Here is a 25,238-nt window from a genome sequence, read left to right on the forward strand (position 1 = left end):
CTTCTTTCTCACTGTTTCCAGCTTCCGACATAGTTTATGTCATGAGAGTGAAATACAGCGGGGGTTCGGTGATGATGTGGGCAGCCTTATCGTGGTAATCCATGGACCCCTTGTTTGGTCCGCAAGGGTTATGTGACCATTCTGGCCAATCAGGTCCACCTCGTGGTAAAGTGTTTGTTCCCCAATGGTGACGCTGTGTTCCAACAGGACAAGACCGCTGTTCACCGAGCTCGCATCGTTCAGGACTGGTTTTAGAGAACAGGGATCAATTGTCGAATTCTCCTGGCCACCAAAGTCACGAGTTCGCAATATTTTGGGCCTTTTTGGTGTACTTTGTAGAGAAGGGTACGTGTTGGCTCTCGATCAGCGTTGCTTGAACGTACCACTATTTTGCGGGAAGAATGGTATAAGATTCGCTTGGAAGCCATATAGGACTTGCATTTATCCATTCTGAGACGACTGGAAGCTGTTTTGAGTGGCCACGGGTTTCCTACACTGTATTAGACATGGTATCTCATCCAACCCCCGTACAACCGTACAACAGCACTCCGCTACAGATGTCAAAGCAAAATGCCACAACGCATCTCCTGTTTACCTATGGTCTGCGCCAGTGTTTTTGTCATCTCTAGTGGTGTACTGCGGTCATGTGACATTGTGCTACGAAGACATTAGTGTGACCCACACCTGCAGAAATGTGCCTGCAAAGAAAAAAAATAATTACGTGGCTTTATTTCTTTTGGAGGTGATAGTTGAAGCTGTATGACTATATTTCGTGTAATACCTTTTGAGATAGTTCGCAAATCAACACCAATAACGATTCTAGACCTAACTAATTAATGAAGGGAAACGGCAGCTATATTTCAGTTTAATGAAGACATTTCTGCCACTGGATTCTCCACCATTAAGTCAACAACGCAACGGCGGAGACGTCAATAAATCGCAGACGATCAGATTCCTGAAGTCGGCGCCGGTATCCAGAATCGCTGGTTGCTTGGTGTGAAGTATAATTAGCGGGTGGTCAAGCGAACAGGCCGGCAATTACTGGAGATTTACAGAGGGGCAGCCCGGTTCTGGAGGCGCTGGAGCTGCCGGCGTACGTGGCCGCAGGCTGTTCTCGGCTCCCATCCCGCAGACTGGAGTGGAGGCGTGTAGGCGTGCGTTAGTGAGCGGCTCCAGCGGTAATTGAGAGTCTGCTGAGGGAGGGGGCGGGGGAGGAAGAGAGGAAGAGAAAGAGAGAGAGAAAGAGAGAGAGAGAGAGAGAGCTATTGGCAGGCTGTGTAATAACAGAGCTGGCGCTGTTATGCCGCCCGTCTGCCTCGCCTCTGTCGATGGCGAATTTGCAGCCTCTCATTGCGCCACGGTTGCCTGTGCCGTTCATATATTCACGAGTCTAAACGGGCGAGCACAGACAGCAGATAGGACTAAAGTGGTCACAAATCGCGAGTGTATCTTTGTAATAGTTTTCCGGCATGTTATACAGCCCTCGCGTCGGCTCGTCGTGGCTAACGGAACTCGAAACTGTGCCTTTACCCCCGAGGACATAGCTGCAGTAGGTCTGGTAATAGTGGATGACGATATGTAAGGAATAAACGCTGAGCCTTTCGCACTGACGGCGGTGGTGACGCATCGGGAAATGGGCTCCAGAATGAAAATCGTCTCTGCAAGCCGACTTTCATTGCTGGTTGATTCATGTTAATGAATAAAGGTTGATTCAGCTGCCCCTATCGCTGTCGTTTTATGCAACCCACAGTGTTATAACTGGTCTTCAAAGACCCCGTGCGAGATTTTCACATTCCCTCGCTCGCTAAGCGCCAATTATTAGTCTCACAAAAAAACCGAGGGGGGATCGTTTTGTAGAAATTTGACAAAGTTGAATGTTGTACTGGGATACGTTTCTGCTAGAGGCTAAGTTTTCAAGTTATTCAAGAAAAACGTACAACAGTGACCTTCAATCGCTCTCCGACTACCACACTCAGCCCCCACCGGTCATATATTGTTCAAGACAGTCCTCCTAACACTGTACAAATATTTATTTCCCACAAACGATGTTTCTTGGTCTTCATTGACTGGCTTTGGTAGACCACCGGCTTAGTCGAACACTTAAAAATTGTGAAACTGATAGTGATTAAAATTCTTCTGGGTATTATGCAGCGTCATTGCTAAAAACTAACAACAACAACGAGCTAAAACCGACGTTTCGGCCGAATTACAACGGCCTTCCTGAGGGCACGACTGGTTTTGCATGGGGTAGGTGCTCCCATTTATTGCAGACTATTGATGTCTGACGTCACTGCACTAAAACTTTTAATTGGCCCTCTAATAAGCAAAACCAGTCGTGCCCTGAGGAAGACCGTTGCAACTAAAACGTCGGTTTTAGTTTAGTATTGTTGTTAGTTTTTAGCAATGACGCGGCATAATATTCAGAAGAATTTTAATCACTATGACACCGGCCGCGGAAGCCTACGTTCTTATATCTGTGAAACTGATGTTTGTGTAAATTTTACCTAACAATGTTGTGAATTTGAACAGCATGAAATAAACAATTGCATCGTTCCGTTCATCAGGCTTTCTGACTACGAAAGTATTGTGCTTATAAGGGTTAAGTTTGGATCGAATTGCCAATGAAATTAGTTTCAGCACAATGTTCACATAGGAAGTGCTTCGTTGATTATCCTCACGGGGAAGTTTAAATTATTAATGTTAACGAAGTAAGCCGATTGTGCTGGTGGCGTAATAGCCAGTAGACACACCCAGAAATGTCGAATATCGTGCAGTCGGAAATCTTTATGCAATGCCACGAACAAGATACTTGAAGTCCTGACTGTTGAGAGGTGAGTGTGTAATGGAAGTGCCTTTGAAGGTCACTTTTGTACGTTTCTCTTCAATAACTCAAAAACCCTGGCCTCCAGCCAAAACGTGTCCCAGTACAAAATATAACTACATTAAATTTCATGGAAAAAGTTCCTGCTTATTTTTTGTGTAGGATTAATAATGCGCGTGTAGCGTGCGAGAGAATACGAAAATCTCGAGCGTGGTTTATGAAGGCTAGGTATAATATTGTGGGTTGCATTAAATGACACTGGTAGGGGAAGCTGAATCACTCTGCGTGAATAGTACAGATGTACTCTTACCTGCAGGTACATGTACATGCAGTGTACAGTTACTCTTGAAGAAAATACACAGCGTGCGAATGCAAGTTTATTTCATGTATCGACCAGCTTCCTGTTAACTCTCCTCTCAATTCCGTATATAACCTCTGCGAAGTTAATAGACAATCTCTGTTTAGTTAATGCCTGTGAGCTTGCCTGTCTGAGTCGACAGTTGAGGAAGAAAAGGTTTTCTTGAGTGGGCCGTGCTACGTTACTGTGGCACTGTGCCACGGGGATGCCATTGTCCACACCACTTCTACAGAAATGTACCTGAAAAGAAACTGAAAATTAATTACGTTGCCTCATTTCTTTCTCTCTCAGTATCGATTCTTTAGCAAGTTCCAGAAGGCTCGCCAACTTTTCTTTATCCACAAATCAGAGCGTTTCCCTTTTTATGTACTGGTATCTGAGGCATCAAGGTATCACCAGTTTAGTATTGGAGGGCAGCGTGGAGGGTAAAAATCGTAGAGGGAGACCAAGAGATGAATACACTAAGCAGATTCAGAAGGATGTAGGTTGCAGTAGGTACTGGGAGATGAAGAAGCTTGCACAGGATAGAGTAGCATGGAGAGCAGCATCAAACCAGTCTCTGGACTGAAGACCACAACAACAACAACATCTTTCTCTAGAATGTTCAGGGTAATTCTTTCTCGGCGAATCTGGACGGTTTCTGTTTTTAGGCAACTGGCGTTTCGAATCGTCCAGCCCCCATCCCTGTAGAAAAAAGAGCTCTCTTCCGCGGTTATAGCCTTGAGTGGTTTCCTTAAAATGAGGGCTCTTCTTAAAATGAGATTTAACTAACATGCCAGAGGTGACCATGTGCGCTCAGTAATGGTCTCTCAAAAACAAGAAAAAAAATTCAAATGTGTGTGAAATCTTATGAGACTTAACTGCTAAGGTCATCAGTCACTAAGCTTACACACTACTTAACCTAAATTATCCTAAGGACAAACACACACACACATGCCCGCGGGAGGACTCGAACCTCCGCCGGGACCAGCCGCGCAGTCCATGACTGCAGCGCCTAAGACCGCTCGGCTAATCCCGCGCGGCAATGGTCTCTCATTTGAGCAATTATGTTGTAAGGTGGCTATAATTTTGAATCCTACAAGAACTCATCCACATACTTTGCCGCGATCTACAAATACAATTAGGTATCATGTGATAGGTTGTACATCGTATATATGAATATATAAAGGAGACTGACATTATCACATACACTTTGTAAATAATTGTTAACGGTTCTCGCATGAAAGGTGACGGAGTGTCTTTATTATAAAAACGGCATAATGAATGATTGCCTATACTAGCAGCCCGCATCTCGTGGTCGTGCGGTAGCGTTCTCGCTTCCCGCGCCCGGGTTCCCGGGTTCGATTACCGGCGGGGTCAGGGATTTTCTCTGCCTCGTGATGGCTGGGTGTTGTGTGCTGTCCTTAGGTTAGTTCGGTTTAAGTAGTTCTAAGTTCTAGGGGACTGATGACCATAGCTGTTAAGTCCCATAGTGCTCAGAGCCATTTGAACCTATACTAGCAGAGGTTGGAACGCCGGTGGAAATGGAACAGCAGGCGGAACTTAAGCCCTGGGTGGAAGGCCCGCACGAGTGTGTTGGTCTTGCTTAAACACAGGAAATAGTAAGACGGACGTCGTAGCACCTAAGCGCTGGAGCACAATAGAGCTGCGACCGGCCAGTGATGTAGCCAAACCGGAAGGATTGTATTTCGGGAACAACGAAAATCTTGGACGCAGATGAGAGGAACGAAGAAGCTGCACCTCGGAAACCAAGCAGGCTGGGTTATTTCCAAGGATGTTTGCTCAGAAGCGTACCATTGTACGAGTACAGGTTTTTCCAAGCTAACTTTCCGCGCTGGATGACAAAAGATTAAAATATGGTTGGTCAGCGTTTGGAAGAATCTGTAGAGAGGGAGAATATTCCGTGATTTCAACAATATGATTCATTTCCGGAATTGCGATGGCGGGGAGCCAAGCTTCGCTGGGAAGCCAACACCGGAGAGACGTGGTCTTCCGTTCTGAGCTCCCGTGTGTGACGCTCGCTCAGTATCAGCTTCTGTACGGACAGACTTGCTGTCTTTGCTCTCAGGAGAGTTTATAGTTAGAACAGTTAGGCACAGTTACACACCTATAATATTCTGGACTTCACCTCCCGGTTGGAAGTCGTCGTGGAGTACGCAGCGTTCAGTAATTGAGAGCACTTCTGCCTATACTTACGTTGAGGCGTTATCTGAACTCCGTCCTTGTGGTTGGGAGTTCGCGTTTCTCGTCTGTAGAACGCAAAGAGGAGAAGTGAGTATTAGAATATATTAGTCAGAGGACCACCTTCTGCCGTCCTAGTGTTTGACAGAATTTTTATTTGTGACTGGAGTTCTTCCATCGTCGCAGACGAGTACGAGAATCATCACTTCGACGCACTGCTTAGGCTTATTAGGGCTATAAAAGCTAAACAGCTGTAATCACGTTAGTTTATTTCCACTTAGGTTCCACACCACCGTAGATCGTCTTTGAAAGTAGTTTCTTCTAGTGTTTGGTACGTAGATGATGTCAGTCATTCCGCGTTATTGATATTAGACCGCGCAGTCATAATAAGGGGTAGAATTGGGCAATTGATCAGTAATTTTACTTAGGAAATGTAAACTTTGTAACATAAAGTTTTTTAATCTACGATAAATATATAAGCAGGAACAACGTTTATCATTTAGCAGGATTAGTTGCCTTCATCATTCATTTACGTTTAGATTGTCATTTATATGTTAAAGTCCATTAAGAGATCCTAAGATCTGCTTCAGGGGGTAGTTAGACAGGGCCAAATCTTCATTTTAGCGTTTATTATTTTCCGTTGCGCAGCTGGAGTAGCATCTTGGAGTGTGCCATGGCTTTTTTTATTATTACTATCGCCTATCGTGTCAATTCTCATAAAATTTTAATTTGATACCTTAGGAGCACTTTCAGTTTATTTGGAATTGCTCCTTTTGAAGGAACAATAGTCAGCAGAATTCTCTGATGTCGTCTACATCAATTACTGACGTTGGAATACAATCCCATTTAATATTCGTATTTATTGATTTATCTTTTATTTAACATTCTTTTGTATTTTACTAATTCGTAATTCTAGCCAATGCCCAGACTATTTGGCTGTAGGATCAAAGCTCTAGATTACTGTTTGCAGCGAGTTAGCTACTGGGCGTGAAAGCAGACGTGTGTGGCTCGAGCCTACGACATATCGAGCTATTCTTTTTAAACGAAACCGTGCGTAACCTAATTACCGCAGATGCAAGCAAGAGAGGGTAATGTTGTAATTGGTTTGCTCGTATTGAACGCTGGTTACAGAAATTACTCATCAGAATATCGATTAGGTAATGTCGCAAGTGCAATATGATCTCATATTTACACAATCAGAACCACCTGCATGTGTAGTCATGTTCGATCAGAGGTAGTGTTCCGCTGCACCTAGTTAAAATCAGGGCCACTTTTCTCAAATGGACAGTAACAATGTCGAGAAAGATGAAGTCTTTCAAGTAGACGCCGAAACCGCTGGGGAGATTTTCTGGTCAGCGATCGCACAATCGCAGCCCATGAGTCACACAGACAGACCGGAGCTACGACTATGGTATGCTCGTCTCGCACGATGCGGACCAGATGTACTCAAAAGGAGTGAACGTTGAGGAGAAAAGCAGCTATGTTATGAGGCGTACTGACCCCTATGTGCAGAGAGAGTTCGTCAAACTGTTGTGGCACAGCTCGGAAACGATGAGGTGGTGCATTGCCTCGCTGTAAGTCCCCTGTAGGTTGCACCAGATGACAGTGCATTGTTCGTAGATGAGAGATGGTGGCGGATGTCTCAGGGGCTCCCGCCAAGCGAGATGGTACACAATGGACTCGCGTATTCGCGAGCACGAGGGTTCAGATCCCCGCCCTGCCATCCCTATTTACGTTTTCCATTATTTCCTTGAATCGGTCTAGACAAATAACGGGATGGTTCCTTTGAATAGGGTGCGGCCGATTTTCTTCCCCGTTCTTTCGTAATAAGAGCTTGGGATACATTTCAGTGTCCGCGCTAACGACAGGACGTTAAACCTTATTCTTCCTTCCTTCCTTCAGGGACTTCATTTCGTCACATTTTGTAAAAATCTCCCTCCTCCATGAAGATTGCTCTGTTGGCAATCAGGATACATGTCCTTTCGTTTTCAGTGCACTCACACGCAGTTTTCGTCGTGTACCATCGTGTGCGGCGACTGACTCGTCCAGATGACACTTTTCCTTTCTACAAGATTCCAGTGGTGGTGTTTCTACAATCATGCAAATATCTATGCCTTGTCGCGCATGATGATCAAAAGTACGTGAGCGGGCTCTACCTCGCTTACCCTACCTATACATACATCTAGAGTAAGAGAACTCTAAGGTGCATTAAAGAAGGTACTTCCCACAGTATAAAGAAAACAAGAAGAAAAAAGACGACACACCACGAAGGAATTATCCGAATGGGACGGAACTCGGTAGATATGATGTGCATGTACACACAAACGAATGATTAGAATACCAGAAAAAATTGGATGATTTATTCAAGAGAAAGAGCTTCACAAATTGAGTAAGTCAAGAACGCATTATTTCACCTCTTTCCTGTATGCAAACAGTTATTGGACTTGCCACGATTAACAGAGTTGTTGGATGTCCTCCTGAGTGATATCGTGCCAAATTCTGTCCAATTGGTGCCTTAGATGGACAAAATACCGAGATGGTTGAAAGGCCCTGCCCATAATGCTCCAAACGTTCTCAAACGAGGAATCTTGCTGGCCGCGGTAGGGTCTATCAAGCACGAAGACGAGCAATAGAAACTTAGGCCATGTGCGGGGTGGCACTATCTTGCTGAAATGTAAGCCTGGAATGGCTTTCCATGAAGGGCAACAAAACTGGGTATGGAGTATCTTCGACGCCCGCTGTACTGTAAGGATGACCCAGATGGCAGCCAAAGGCATCTTGCTATGAAACGAAATAGCACCCCAGACCTATAATCCTGTTTGTTGGGCCATACGGCGGGCAACAATCAGATAGGTATCCCACCACAATCTGGGCGTCTCTAGACAGGTCTACGCTGGTCACTGGGGCTCAGTTCGAAGCGAGACTCATCACTGAAGACAATTGTACTCCAGTCGATGAGAGTCCAGGCCGAAGACGTGTCTGGAGACGCCCCAGACAGCGGTGGCATATCAACCTTACTGTCATCAGCCATGAGGTCTGACAACCAGGAGTAATGGTCTGGAGTGCTATTTCATTTCGTGGTAGGACCCGTTTGGTTGTCATCCGCGGCACACTTATAGTATAGCGGTATGTCGGCGATGTTCTACGCCCCGTTTAGTTGCCCTTCATGGCAAGCCATCCCAGACTTACATTTCAGAAATATAATGCCCGCTCGCACACGGTCAGAGTTTGTACTGCTTCTTTTCGCATTTGCCAATGCTTACTGTGGCCAGAAAGGTCACCGGATCTCTCTACGGTTGAGAAGGTCTGGAGAATTACGGGCAGGGACCGCCAACCACCAGAGAATTTCGATGCTCTAACGGGGCAATTGGACACTGCATGACATGATATCCCTTAAGCAGACATCCAGCAGCTATGTCAGTCAATGCCAAGCCGCATAACTACATACACAAGGACAGAGGTGGACCAATGCGTTATTGACTAGTTCAATTTGTAAGGCTCTTTCTCTTGAATAAATCATCCATTTTTTCTGAAATTGTAATCATTTGTTTGTCTGTATACATAAATCACATGTTCCGACTTCCGTTCCATCCGGATAATTCCTTCGTGGTGCGCCTTTTTTGGCCTTGTGGTGTACTATCCATTTCTCACGTAATGCTGTTTCTAGAAACTTCCCAACAAGGCTTTCGTGGGATAGCTGGTATCTGTTTGCAATCGTCTTCCAGTTCAGGATTTTCAGCATCTTATCTTTCATTCACGTATACAACTTTTCATATAAATGTACCGTTCTGTTTTTTGTGAAATGTCTGTGGCATTATAAGAGATAAAGTTTAGAAAAAATTTGAATTTTTGTTTGTAATTTGCTGAAGTCGTCACGTGCTCTCATTCTCAAATACTAGATGAGTTAAGGTCCGGGTAATGTGATTACTGTGACTTAAAGTGCTAGAAGTTTCTGACTGTAAAAGTTGTCTTGCTCTATTCTCAAGTTTCTATTTCGGTCAATAATTACATGAAATACTTAAAATAAAATTTTTGTTGCTCCTGGAAGCCATTAGATAGGCAACCTCCAACTAGTATGCGATTCATTGAAAACTCTGATCCACTCTTGCTAAAAACGAGTACGGCCGTCTGTGATTGGTAGGGCTGTCAAATTTGGTCTTTAATTATATTTTCATTGTGGACAAAAACATAAATTTGTAATAATGTATCAATATGTCATATTTTTGCAGTCGTTGCAAGGATTAAAATTAATGTTGACTTGTTGGGAATTTTGCGTTAATGTTCGTATACACCAAATAAATTTGGATGGCATTTTATAGGTAAAACTATGACTTGTACTCCTCTATGCAAAGTTTAATTAAAAGGATTGAACAAAAATGTGAAACCAACGGGAGGAATACAAGTTGTAACATAAACGCAGATGCTAGCCAAGCCTGCAGGCTACGCTGTTGTATGTGACCACAGTCGGCAGCTGTGCAATGTCATCAATAAATTGGAAGTACCAGTCGTGGTAAGAACAGTATTCCGTGTAACTGTGAGTGAATTATGTCGGAAGTAAGTGATATCGGATTTGGGATAATTGTTGGTGCTCCCGTAACCAAGGGAGCCTAAGTTTCAAGAGGCACCATCTTGAAGGTTTATAATGCATGCGGAGAAAGCAGAAAAACATCATCCGCTACGTCACAACGCGGACGAAAATGTGTGCTGAGCGATCGTGACGGTCGGTCACAGATGAGGACAGCAACGAAAAATGAGAGGATAACAGCTGGAAAAGTCAATGTAGAACTGAACGTCGCACTCGCGATCGTTGGCAGCACCAATAAAACATGAGGGGAGCACCTTAACCATTCATCAGAGATGCAAATGCCCATAACAGAGAAAGGTGGTGCCGAAGCCATAAACCCTAAGCTGAGGAGCAGTAGAGTAATGTTATTTGATCGGGTAAGTCTTGTTTCACGCTGTTTCCAACCTCTGGCCGTGTTTACGTCCTAAGAGTGCAATGTGGCGGCGGTTCAATGATGATTTGGGCAGCCATATCGTGGTATTCTAAGGGCCCCATGGTTACTCTGCAAGCTCGCATTATTGCCAAGGATTATGTGACCATACTGAATGATCAGGTCCATCCCATGGTACAGTGTTTGCTCCCAAACGGTGATGCTGTTCCATGATGAGGGTCTCCATGGTACAGTGATTGTTCCCAAATGGTGGCGCTGTGTTCCACTATGAGGGCCCCTATGGTACAGTGTTTGTTCCCATATAGTGTCACTGTGTGCCATGAGGAGGGTCCCCATGGTACAGTGTTTGTTTCCAAATGGTGACACTGTGTTCCATGATGAGTGTCCCTATGGTACAGTGTTCGTTCCCAAATGGTGATGCTGTGTTCCACAATGAGGGTCCCCATGGTACAGTGTTTGTTCCCAAATGGTGATGCTGTGTTTTACAATGAGGGTCCCCATGGCACAATGTTTGCTCCCAAATAGTGACGCTGTGTTCCACGATGAGGGTCTCCATGGTACAGTGTTTGTTCCCAGATGGTGATGCTGTGTTCCATGATGAGGGTCACCATGGTACAGTGTTTGTACCCAAATGGTGCCGCTGTGTTCCACGACGAGGGCCCCTGTCCACACAGCTCACTTCGTCCAGGACGTTGTAAACACGAGAATGAGTGGTCGCATCTCCTCTGGCCAACACAGTCGCCAGATCTCAATACTATTGAGCCTTTGTGGTCTGCCTTGGAGACAAGGGTTCGTGATCGCTATGCACTTCCACCATCGTTACCTGAATTTGGCACTAATTTGCAGGGAGAATGGTGTAAGATTTCCTTGAAAAACGTGCAGGATCTATATTTATCCATTGCGATACGAGTGAAAGCTGTTTTGAATGTAAAGGTTTCCCCATACTAGGTAAAGTGTTTTTCGTGTTTCCAGTTTTTGTCCATCGTCATTATGTTTCCTCGTAAATTTCGATCCATCAAGGGCGGTGTCCATAACACGTCAGCCATACAATTTGGTAATTCACGATAAAAACTCTCTACTCTCGCATTTCCGTTTCTACGCAGCAACTTCAGCGAGTTAGTTCTAGGTGAAAGGAACCGGGACCCTCTCGAACTATAGGAAACTGGAAGTATGGAAATTTATGTGTGAAAAAGAAATAAGACGATACTGGAAAAATAAACTTCATGAACATTGCGTCACTCATTTTTTCAAACTCTGATTTCTTATAGTTTTTCGATTAATGGATTCTTCATCGCATTGCTTTCTAGAAAACAGTTCCAATTACAGGCGGGTTCTTCACCTGTCACCTGCACTAACTTTGCCGTCACCATATTCGAGAGGTTTTTTTATAGGTTTCTTCTCTCTCGATTAGTTTCAATGCCTCTAAATTAAAATTCAAAGTCACAAATTTCCTTTCGTTTGTTGTAACATAAATTTTTAGGTGTAAAAACTAAAAACAAGCCGGGCGCGGTGGCCGAGCGGTTCTAGGCGCTACAGTCTGGAACCGCGCGACCGCTACGATGATCGCAGGTTCGAATCCTGCCTCGGGCATGGATGTGTGTGATGTCCTTATGTTAGTTAGGTTTAAGTAGTTCTAAGTTCTAGGGGACTGATGATCACAGAAGTTAAGTCCCTTAGTGCTCAGAGCCATTTGAACCATTTTGAACTAAAAACAGACAACAAAGAACACGAAGCATAACACTGTGCTGTACCGAGAACGACACACCTAAAGCACCATTTTCAGCAAAAGATTTGCTTGTGTAAAGAATTAATCTGCAGGAGATGCTTGAACGCGGGACAACTGACACCGACCTGACGACGAAAACTTTGGGTGTTGCGCTATGAGCGGGTCGGGGAAACGATTAGAGAAACGCTACGTTGTACAGTAGAATCTTTTTTTAATTTTTAGAAGGCTAGGATTTATGAGAAACTCCCAATTCCGAAACTCGGCATATCGAGGCTCTACTGCATCAAACTGTGTGCCAGACGCATTGTGGGCGCCGCCCTTGTTGGAACGATAGCTGCAGTACATACTACATACGATTGATGAAGCACACCTAACAGGTACCTCACGAAGAGAAAATATTGATGATTAAAGTTCTTCTGAGTGTTGTACCATGTCTCTGTCTAAAATATTTACATTATAAACTTAAAACCAACGTTTTGACTGTATTACAACGACCTTCCTCAGAGCGAGACTGGCTTTGGTGAAAGAAAGGTAACTCTATTTATTGCAGACGTTCGATATCAATACTTCTTATTTCTGAAACAATATTATATTGAAATGAGTTGTATATAAACGAGATAAACATAGAAATTAAATAAAAAATGAAGCTGTAAGAAAATTACCTTTCAATGGAATAAATAAACAACAGCGAAGAGTCGTACGGATATTCGATAAGTAGCCGACTCCTCAAAAATACCCCGGTGCTTTTGCAACTGTCTGAGGATTGTTGCATCACTGTGTGTTTTGTGTTGTTTTTTTTTGGTGACTCCATATTACAGACTTCTTCACTGTTCTGAATATATTTTCGAAGAAAGACAAATAATTGGTGTAATAAATCTAACAAATCACAATTATATTATTATTCAGTAACGATGCACCGTAGATCACTAGTCCCTGATACTAACATACTCAGAAAAGGCCACTGAGCAAGCCCCGCAATTTTGTCGATGGTGTCCGGGTTCACGCTATATGCGTACATAAGAGCAATGAACCGATATTGATCCCTGCGGTTCACCATTAGAGTTCTTCACTCTCTGAATAGCTGACCCACTATGAGCTCTCCTGCGATTTCATAATATGTTTATTACATAAGACGGTGTATTTTCGTGACTAGGATAAGTCACAGAAAATCTCAACGACCTTGAATAACGCAGTTCCTCTCTTCGTCCACAAAATCCGTCCTCTTCTAGCGTCGTCAACAGGCTTCTTGTGATGTTCGATTCCCTTGCCTGACTTCTCTTTCAACTCTGAATTTACAACCATCTTTATAACGTCTATTGGAAGATGTAGAACTGATGTACATATTCCTCAGCAGGCTGAATCAAGGTCTTCGTTCACAAGGTATGCTGAAGTAAAGTTGTGTTGCAGTTCAATCGAAAGGTTTCTCAAAATCTATGAGTCGGACGCGGAGAGGTAATCCGAAGTCGTCACTACCTATGCATGTATAGAAAATGAATAAACAAAATGTTGGTGCCTTTGGTACTCCATTAGTGAATTCTCCGCGCTCTCTAGAAGCTCATACACCTCGATTTCTGTCGTGATGTCATACTCTGTTAACTAGATAAAGTAGTACATTTACGTGACTATGACAAGTCGTGGAAAATCTCAATGTCCTTAACCAACTGCAACTTACTTCTTCTCTTCGTCCACAGATAACTGCATTCACTGCTAGTATTGTCTACAGTTTCCTGCAGGGCTGTTGCGAACAACGTAGGTGATTTTCGATCCCCTTGCCTGCTTTTTGTTTCAGTTATGAATTTTCTAGAATTCGTATGAAGTCCGTTGATGTACAGGTATATGTACTTCAACAGATGATGATGATGCTGATTAGTGGTTTAAGTCGCTAAGCGGCGAGGTCACCAGCGACTTATTTCTCAACAGGCTGAATCAATGCCTTTTTTCTCAAGGTATAGTTAAACACACTTATGCTGTAATTGAGACGAAAGTTTTCCCAAAATCTATGAATCTAAGCAAAGTGGTAATTCACATAACTCCCTATGGCCGCATGCGTGTACATAAGGAGAAAGAACCGAGTATTGATCCTTGTGGTAAGCTAATAGTGAATTTTCCATCCTCTGAAGACACTGATCCATTATGAGTTCTTTGTAGCTTCATATGCTGTCAGACAGATACTGCATACACTGGGGTGACAAATTCGTGGGATGCATCTTAATATCGCGCCGGGCCTTACTTTTCCCCGCATAGTGCGGCAGCTCGACTTGCCATGGACTGAACAAGTCTTTGAAAGTCCCCTGCAGAAATGTTGAGCCACGCTGCCTCTATAGCCGTCCATAACTGCGAAAGTGTTGTTGGTGCAGAATTTTGTGCATGAACTGACCTCATGCTATTGTCCCATTAATGTTCGATGAGATTCATATTGGGTGATCTGAGTGGCCAAATCATTGGCTCGAATTGTCCAAAATGTCTTTCAAATCAATCACGAACAGCTGTGACCCAATGATATGGTGCATTGTCATCCATAAAAATTCCATCGTTGTTTGGAAACATGAACTCCATGAATGGCTGCAAATGGTCTGCAAGTAGTCGAACATAACCGTTTCCTGTATACTTACATGGATATGGTGTCTGTTCTTTCAGGCATGTCCGAAAGAACAGACACCATATGCATGTAAATATATAGTTCTGGCAATACCGGTCATGACCTTCTTCTTATGTGCGGATGCACACATATTCCCCGAACTCTTATGGGACTTGGTAAGAATGTCTTCCACGAGTACTGAGCGTGTCGGGGTGGGACACTACGAATGTAGTGTGTGGACATACAAGGTGAGAATGTGGGTCTCGCGGGAGGAGTGCGCGAGATAGTCCCTGCATTCGCGCTATCGTCTGTGCCATTGGTGGCTCAGATGGATAGAGCGTCTGCCATGTAAGCAGGAGATTCCGGGTTCGAGTCTCGGTCGGGGCACACATTTTCACCTGTCCCCGTTGATATGTATCAACGCCCGTCAGCAGCAGAAGGTATTAATAGATTTCTAACAACCATTTCCAGTCGATGATCGTTTGAGTTGGACTAGAGGACCCAGTCCATTCGATGTAAACATAGCTCACATCGTTATGGAGCCACCATCAACTTGCACGGAGCCTTGTTGAAAACTTGGGTCCATGGCATTGTGGGGTCTGAGCCACACTCGAACCCTACCATAAGCTATTACCAACTGAAACTGGGACTTATCTGACAAGGCCACGGTTTTTAAGTCGTATAGGGTCCAGCCGATGTGGTCACGAGCGCATGAAAGGCGCTACAGGCGATGTCTTGCTGTTAGCAAAGCCACTCGCGTCGGTCGTCTGCTGTCATAGTCCATTAACACCAAATTTCACCACACAGTGCTAAAGGATACGTTCGTCGCAAGTTCTGCGCTAATTTCTGCGGCTGTTTTACGCCATTTTACTTGTCTGACAGCACTTACATCTTTAAGCAAACGTCGCTGCTCTCGGTCGTTACATGAAGACCGTTGGCGACTGCGTTGTCTGTAGTGAGAGGTATTGTCTGAAATTTGGTACTCTCGGCACACTCTAGACACTGTGGATCTCGGAATATTGAATTTCCTAACGATTTCAGAAATGGAAGGTCCTATGCATCTAGCTCCAACTACCATTCTGCATCGAAATTCCCGTCGTGCACCATAATCACGTCGGAAATATTTTCACATGAATCACTTGGTCTTTTATACCTTGTGTGTCCACCCACGGTAGCTGAGTGGTCAGCATGACGGAATGTCACTCCTAAGGGCCCGGGTTCGATTCCCGGCTGCGTCGGAGATTTTCTCAGCTCAGGGACTGGATGCTGTGTTGTTCTAATCATCATCATTTCATCCTCATCGACGCGCAAATCGCCGAAGTGGCGTCAAATCGAATGACTTGCACCCGGTGAACAATCTACCCGACGGGAGGCCTAGTCACATCACATTTCTACATCTACATCTACGTCTACATCTACGTGATTACTCTACTATTCACAATAAAGTGCCTGGCAGAGGGTTCAATGAACTACCTTCATGCTGTCTCTCTACCGTTCCACTCTCGAACGGCATGCGGGAAAAACGAGCACTTAAATTTTTCTGTGCGAGCCCTGATTTCTCTTATTTTATCGTGATGATCATTTCTCCTTATGTAAGTGGGTACCAGCAGAATGTTTTCGCAATCGGAGGAGAAAACTGGTTATTGAAATTTCATGAGAAGATCCCGTCGCAATGATTTCCACTCCAATTCACGTATCATGTCTGTGGCATTATCTCCCGTATTTCGCAATAACACAAAATGAGCTGCCCTTTGTACTTTTTCGATGTCATCCGTCAATCCCACCTGATGCGGATCCCAGACTGCACAGCAATACTCCAGAATAGGGCGGACAAGCGTAGTGTAAGCAGTTTCTTTGGTAGACCTGTTGCACCTTCTAAGTGTTCTGCCAATAAATCGCAGTCTTTGGTTTGCTCTACCCACAATATTATCTATGTGATCGTTCTAATTTAGGTTATTTGTAATTGTAATCCCTAAGTATTTAGTTGAATTTACCGCCCTCAAATTTGTGTGACTTATCGCGCAATCAAAATTTAGCTGATTTCTTTTAGTACTCATGTGAATAACTTCACACTTTTCTTTATTCAGGGTCAATTGCCACTTTTCGCACCATACAGATATCTCATCTAAATCATTTTGCGAGTCGTTTTGGTTATTTGATGACTTTACAAGACGGTAAATTACAACATCGTCTGCAAACAATCTAAGACGGCTACTCAGATTGTCTCCTATTTCGTTAATATAGACCAGGAACAATAGAGGGTCTATAACACTTCGTTGGGGAACGCCTGATATTACTTCTCTTTTACTCGATGACTTTCCGTCTATTACTACGAACTGTGACCTTTCTGACAGGAAATCACGAATCCAGTCGCACAACTGAGACGATACTCCGTAGGCACGCAGTTCGGTTAGAGGACATTTGGTTAGAAGACATTTACGGGATACCTTATGTAAGTGATACTACCGCCATCTGTAGATGTGCGTATCGCTACCCCACGACTTCCATCACCTCAGTGTATTTACGTGATTTGGGTAAGTCGCAGGAAATGTACTGAATCGACGCGCTCCCCCTTTTCGTCCACAGGCAGCCGCATTGGCTGCTAGCAGTGTAGGCGGTGCGGCCGGCACGAGCGGCGCGGCGACTGCCCCGCAACTGGCGTCGAACCCGAGCCCTGCGACCTGAATATTTCGACAGCGGCCGGTCGGCTGGTCCGCTATTGAGGTTATCTGCTCCGCGCATCGACTGCGCGGCGCGGCGCGGGCGTCCGCATACTAGAGCAGCCGGGCGGCCCGCGTGAGGGGCAGCGCCGCTTTCATTCCGGCCGCATGCATTTTAATGTGGGCCGCCGTTTCGTATTAATATCGGCCTGGTATCTGGTGCAGTTATGAAAGCGATCAGCCGCCACTCCGCGCCGCGAAATGTGGCACCCAGCGCGCTCGCGCACGGTAGCTGGCGACAGACGCGTAATAACTTTATCTCCCGCTCTCGCACGATGTGGGGGAATGTTCCGCTCGTTAAGAGCGTGGACGACGATCGGTTCTGCGACACACACACACACACACACACACACACACACACACACACACACGACTATTCCACCCAGAGCGTGAAAGTGAAACCCCGATCAGGAAGAATTTCCTAACAGTGAGCCGCGGCTTTTATGTCGTTTACTTTTCACTGTGGCCTAGTTTCCTCATTAGCATTCCAGCGCCGATGAAAGGCACTCGGGCAGTAGTCTGAGGGGCCAGGAAAGTGCCTAACGGTAAGGCGTCGTTCCGAGGCTCAGCTCGGGCGTGGCCGCTGGTCCTGTATTCGTGGTTTGATTACCCACTGACCCTGCGCGATTAGCGGAGCGTGTAAGTGCTCGAGTCTACCCCCCAAGGCGAAGAGGTGCGACTTGACACGGTTAACGCTGCAGCTCTGGACAGTTTATCGTTCCGTCGACGACGAGATCGTTAGGGACGGAGCACAGGTCTGGGAAGGACAGAGCAGGAAAAAGGCCGTGCACTTTCAAAGGAACAATTTCAGCACTTACGTAAAGTGATTTTGGAAAATCAGGAAATGTAAACCTGGCTGGCCGGACTGCAATTTGAACTGTCCTTCCGAGTAAAGAGACCACTATCTTACCACACTGCTCTATCTCGCATAGTATGTAGTTCATACTGCTCCTTATAACCGGTGGTAACAGAAAATAGAGGCGACGGCAAAATCAGTAATTTATAGCAAATGAAACAACAAGCTTACTGTTTGCTGATTCGAGGCATGCTCTACGGAATGGTAGATATGCAATTGTATAATACCGAGGAAAATTTGATGAATATTTGACCGTCATTTACGATAGAAAATGCATTCACAATGGCTTTTAAGCAACAGGTAATTGATAATATTCCTGTTACATGGTGACTGGCACGAGAAATACCGTGTGGTGAGAGATTTAAATCCACACCTCAAGATGGTTGTTTATGATACAGGATCGTTACCCGGTAGATGGTATTAAGGGTAATGCATTTCAGGGTGATATAATATATGACGTAATATCACTAGCATTATCCACAGAAATTGGCATATGATAACTTTGTTTATACAGTGAAATTTGGAAAGGTGTACCATGTAGTGGTATTTGTTGGCATAAGCGCAAGCATATTCATCATATCTTCTGTAATACATTCGTCCTTTTGTGAGCAATATGAGATTTTTGTTGCTTTAGTAACAAACATACGCAAAATGGTAAAGGGCTCGATTGCACCATCTCAGACGCTGCGTTATACCCTACGCATTGGTCATAAAGTGCGCTCTGCTGTATATGTTAACAGTAGTTATGGTTATTCCGTTTCAAAGCGAAAGGCAGATGTTCTTGTCTTATTAGTGAGCGTATGTTCCGCGCATGATTACTCGACTGCTACCTAAATTCAAACGTATATGGCCATTTAAACTGAACGCCTGGTGGTAACACATGTTATTTGTAGCTGGTCCTTTTGTGATGTAAGCCTTATGAAGTGACGTATTGACGTCAATTTTATCTAATACTCTTACCTACGATTTTACGCATGTAAGAGGAAAGTACACACAAAGTGTTGTTTTGAATGCGTCCTTCACGGCTTGGATAATGATTGTGTTAGATGATGCTTAGTATGGTGCTGTGTATTGTTTATTCTTTATGTAACGGGAGGACTGATACCAAGGATTACATAAACTAAACTAAACTCCGTCCAAACATGCCTTCGAAGGCCCAAAGGAACCGAGCGGCCGCCGTGTCATCCTCAGTCCACAGGCGTCACTGGATGCGGACATGGAGAGGCATGTGGTCAGCACACCGCTCTCCCGGCCGTATGTCAGTTTACGAGACCGGAGCCGCTACCTCTCAATAAAGTAGCTCCTCAGTTTGCCTCACAAGGGATGAGTGCACCCCGCTTGCCAACAGCGCTCGGCAGACCCATCCAAGTGCTAGCCCGACCCGACAGCGCTTAACTTCGGTGTTCTGACAGGAACCAGTGTTACCACTGCGGCAAGGTCGTTAGCACCAAGGATTACATAAATAATGTAAATAAAAGAAGAAGTAACTCTTCTGTCTCTTTCGCCTTATTTTATTTTATTTCTTCGGACAGTGTAATAAAAGAAGGAAATTTTAGATTTAAGGATTGATTTCCTGTACAGAATGTAAGGATCTTTGGCACTGTATTATTATTTCAAGTAGCGTATCGGTAATATTACACCTTGCAATGGCGTAAAGGATTGTACACGGGAGGGTGCGCTAGTCATCACCTCTTGGCTTTGTACTTTTAGTTATTGAACTATATGAAAAAAACATAAATTAGTTGCAAACTAGTTACAAACTACGTGCACACACTTTATTCAACATGTAAACGTCACTACAGATATTCGGATTTTAGTTATGTCATGTTCGATATGCCTGCCATCATTGGCGATGATGGGGCGCAGACGAACAGCGAAATTGTGCATGACCCGCTGAACATCGATGCTGTCAGTGACCTCTTGAATGACTGTTTTTAGCTCAGAAATGGTTTTATGATTGTTGCTGTACACCCTTGTCTTTGATATAGCCCCACAAGAAGGAGTCGCATGTGTTCAGATGCGGAAAATACGACGGCCAATCGAGACCCACACCAGTGGCCTCTGGGTACCCCAGAGCCAGAATGCAGTCCCCAAAGTGCTCCTCCAGGATATCACTCTCCTTCTTCGATGGGGTCGAGCTCCGTCTTGCATGAATCACATCTCGTCGAAATCTTTGTATCTTTGGATAATGGGGATGAAATCATCATCATCCAAAACCTTCACGTACCGTTCGGTAGTCACCATGCAGTCAAGGAATATCGCACCGATTATTCCGTCACTGGACATTTCGCACCACACAATCAGCCGTTGAGGCTGAAGAGACTTCTCCATCGCGAAATGTAGATTGTCAGTCGCCCAAATGCGCCAGTCTTGCTTGTTGACGTACCCATCTAAATGAAAGGAGCTTCGTCGCTAAACCAAACCATATTCACATCAAAATTCCCATCACGCACCGCGGCCACCCGTGCAGTTTGAACGTCCTGACGCCAACCGTTCAGAAATTAGGACAACTTTTTTTCATATAGTTGAGTAATTGTCACCTTGTAGATGCCAGGTTATTTTAAAAAATTGTTAATTTTTCTTGTAATGTAAAACTGGTATTTTCTATGTTATAAAAAGTGATCAATAAATGACAGTGTGAGCGTGCGACAATACCTAACGGTTATTGCTGAGTGTAGTTGCTCACATCCTATACAAGCAAACTTGTTACGTCTTTACCTGTGATTTCTAGTACTTTAGATACTTGGGCTACGCATGGTTCTGTTTAAAATTAATAGCTCGATGTAGTCACGGGATAAAACCGCACTATCTAATTTCTATGATCCGGAGCGACTTCGTTGCAAATAATAACTTGTAGCTCTGATCCTGCAGTCAAGTAGTGTATGCACTGGCTTTCTTGTGTGAAGAAGTTCGTGCTTTCTGGCAGCATGTTGTGTATCTGATTACGTTTAGTAATAAGGTATGTCCATAGTGATATAAGCACATGTAACATGAAATGCATATTGTATGTAAATAGTTTCTGTATGATATGTACTTCGTAATTTTAGGTACATCGTTTCAGAATGGGCGAGTCAGCTTGCAACCGATAACCACTGCAGCAATAAGTTGTATATTCATGCAACTGAGACGGACAAAATAAAAATTTATCAAATTTACAGTTAGCAGTCACTGTTTATTCATTACCAGAACACGTTTCGAAGGTTTAATCGTCCTTCATCAGGTAGATTTATGTGGATTAGTGTATTACGTAGTATGTATGAGTCGTGTTTCGGCTTCATAGTAACCCGCGGCTGTGTCTCCAGCGGTCATTACCCTCCTTTCCCTGTCGTGTTACATGTGGGACGCACTCTGGACTGTTCTCTGACATACAAACAGGATTGCGATGATACGAGACTGAAGGTGGAAACCAGAAATAATATCCTCCGTAAGATCACTGATAGTACGTGAAGCTCTCGACCACTATCCCTGAAAACGACGCCACTAGCAACACGCTACGGTGCTGCAGAATATGCATGTCCAATTGGTAGAAATCTACCCACAAAAGCCGGCCGGAGTGGCCGAGCGGTTCCGGGCGCTACAGTCTGGAACCGCGTGACCGCTACGGTCGCAGGTTCGAATCCTGCTTCGGGCATGGATGTGTGTGATGTCCTTAGGTTAGTTACGTTTAAGTAGTTCTAAGTTCTAGGGGACTTATGACCTCAGCAGTTGAGTCTCATAGTGCTCAGAGCCATTTGAACTACCCAGAAAAACAAAGTTGTCAAGGCACTAAACGAAACGTGTAGGGCCGGCCGGGTGGTCTAGCGGTTCTAGGCGCTCAGTCCGGAACCGCGCGACTGCTACGGTCGCAAGTTCGAATCCTGCCTCGGGCATGGATGTGTGTGATGTCCTTAGGTTAGTTTGGTTTAAGTAGTTCTGAGTTCTAGGGGACTGATGACCACAGATGTTAAGGCCCATAGTGCTCAGAGCCATTTGAACCATTTGAAAAGTGTAGGATAATTATAGGATGTTTGAAACATGCACCACTTGGAAAACTCTACCAGTGAGCAGGAACAGCGCCGCTAGATATTCGTCGTGAAGTATCTGCTAATGCGGAGAGAACCAGTTGGCCTTATCAGGAAACCGCCTATTACATGGGCACATTCCAACAGCCCTAAAGTTGAGATTCAGAAGAAGTTTCATCAAGATCACATCAATGCTGCAAACAACAGCAGCTACAGCAAGGAAACAACTGCGCATCTCTCGAGTTGAGAATAACTCGATCTGGCCAACCCCTTCAGAAATCCTCCGACCGTGGCATGAACCACGGAGGTTAATCCACCGCCTTCGTTTTGGAGTTGGAAGATTCAGGAGTAACCTCCAGAAATTGCACTTCCCCTGCGTGTACCACCAACTAAAACTGCGGAGAAGAACACAACATAAGTACTGGTCTGTCAACTATCCCGGCATCTTACCCAGAAGAATATACACTCCTGGAAATGGAAAAAAGAACACATTGACACCGGTGTGTCAGACCCACCATACTTGCTCCGGACACTGCGAGAGGGCTGTACAAGCAATGATCACACGCACGGCACAGCGGACACACCAGGAACCGCGGTGTTGGCCGTCGAATGGCGCTAGCTGCGCAGCATTTGTGCACCGCCGCCGTCAGTGTCAGCCAGTTTGCCGTGGCATACGGAGCTCCATCGCAGTCTTTAACACTGGTAGCATGCCGGGACAGCGTGGACGTGAACCGAATGTGCAGTTGACGGACTTTGAGCGAGGGCGTATAGTGGGCATGCGGGAGGCCGGGTGGACGAACCGCCGAATTGCTCAACACGTGGGGCGTGAGGTCTCCACAGTACATCGATGTTGTCGCCAGTGGTCGGCGGAAGGTGCACGTGCCCGTCGACCTGGGACGGGACCGCAGCGACGCACAGATGCACGCCAAGACCGTAGGATCCTACGCAGTGCCGTAGGGGACCGCACCGCCACTTCCCAGCAAATTAGGGACACTGTTGCTCCTGGGGTATCGGCGAGGACCATTCGCAACCGTCTCCATGAAGCTGGGCTACGGTCCCGCACACCGTTAGGCCGTCTTCCGCTCACGCCCCAACATCGTGCAGCCCGCCTCCAGTGGTGTCGCGACAGGCGTGAATGGAGGGACGAATGGAGACGTGTCGTCTTCAGCGATGAGAGTCGCTTCTGCCTTGGTGCCAATGATGGTCGTATGCGTGTTTGGCGCCGTGCAGGTGAGCGCCACAATCAGGACTGCATACGACCGAGGCACACAGGGCCAACACCCGGCATCGTGGTGTGGGGAGCGATCTCCTACACTGGCCATACACCACTGGTGATCGTCGAGGGGACACTGAATAGTCCACGGTACATCCAAACCGTCATCGAACCCATCGTTCTACCATTCCTAGACCGGCAAGGGAACTTGCTGTTCCAACAGGACAATGCACGTCCGCATGTATCCCGTGCCACCCAACGTGCTCTAGAAGGTGTAAGTCAACTACCCTGGCCAGCAAGATCTCCGGATCTGTCCCCGATTGAGCATGTTTGGGACTGGATGAAGCGTCGTCTCACGCGGTCTGCACGTCCAGCACGAACGCTGGTCCAACTGAGGCGCCAGGTGGAAATGGCATGGCAAGCCATTCCACAGGACTACATCCAGCATCTCTACGATCGTCTCCATGGGAGAATAGCAGCCTGCATTGCTGCGAAAGGTGGATATACACTGTACTAGTGCCGACATTGTGCATGCTCTGTTGCCTGTGTCTATGTGCCTGTGGTTCTGTCAGTGTGATCATGTGATGTATCTGACACCAGGAATGTGTCAATAAAGTTTCCCCTTCCTGGGACAATGAATTCACGGTGTTCTTATTTCAATTTCCAGGAGTGTATTATGCTCGCGACTCCGAGCATAATTCGTATTGCAAGATTTTGGGTCACGATAGTGCAGCTTAGTAATTCTTTTTCAGTTTTGATTTTAATTCTGTTGTATTTTTTTCTGGCTCAAATGAGTAAATAATTCACATACACCAAGAAACTTCGTACTAAACAGTGACCGGTAACAGTAAACTTGCTGCTTCGCTCGATGTCAATAACAATGCCAGTAAATCCGAACCACAAATTTTCGAATTAACTGATAATTTATAAATGAAAGAGAACTCCCTCTTAATAATACGTAGGCAGCTTCGATTGGCAGCTCGTGGTCTAGTGGTTAGCGTCGCTGGATCAAGGGCACAGTGTCCCGGGTTCGATTCTGGATGATATCGGGGAATGGGAGTTTGTGTTGTCCTAATCATTTCATCTCATGTTTAACGACGCGCAGCTGACCAAAGAGTAGACGAGTAGAGAGGCTTGCACCAGGCAATGGGATTATACCAGACGGAGTAGCTCGACCGATAATGCCATGTTTATTTCATTACCAGTTTCCAGACACAGTGTTTTGAAATTTCAGATACACAGGATAACAAGATTTAATGTGTCCGGCGCCTATGTTCGACGTCAGCGTGCAATAACTACAAACAATCTGCAGTTGGCAGCAATGCCAGTGGAGGGTATATAAGTCATGTCGCGGGACGCGAAAAACAGTGCAGTCGTTGAGTGATTTTTTTTTTTTTAATGTTCAGAAAGGTGCGATGATTGGCTTTGTGGCCAAGGTTGGAAGCATTTCCGAAACAGATAAGTTTGTAAACTGTTTGGGTGCCTCTGTGGTTGAAGTATGCCATGCACGGCAAAATGGTGCTATCCAAAACCGGCTCCGAGGCAGGTGTTGTGTACCACGGGCGAATAGACGTGCAACTGTTGAGCAATTGACTGCCCAGATGAACCAGGGGGCTACCAACAGTGTCTCCTCAACGACCGTTCAATGCACGTTGCTGCATGTGGGCCTCTGCAGCAGGCGCCTGGTTCATACACCCATGCTGACAGCTGTTCATTGACGATGAAGTCTGGAATTTGCACGCCAATGTCTCAACTGGTCGTCTTCTGTGTGGCGACAGGTGGCTTTTTCAAATGAATCAGTTTTTGTACTATACTGGACACATGATCGT

This window comes from Schistocerca piceifrons, chromosome 3 (genome assembly GCF_021461385.2).
Source record: "Schistocerca piceifrons isolate TAMUIC-IGC-003096 chromosome 3, iqSchPice1.1, whole genome shotgun sequence".
Lineage (NCBI taxonomy): Eukaryota > Metazoa > Arthropoda > Insecta > Orthoptera > Acrididae > Schistocerca > Schistocerca piceifrons.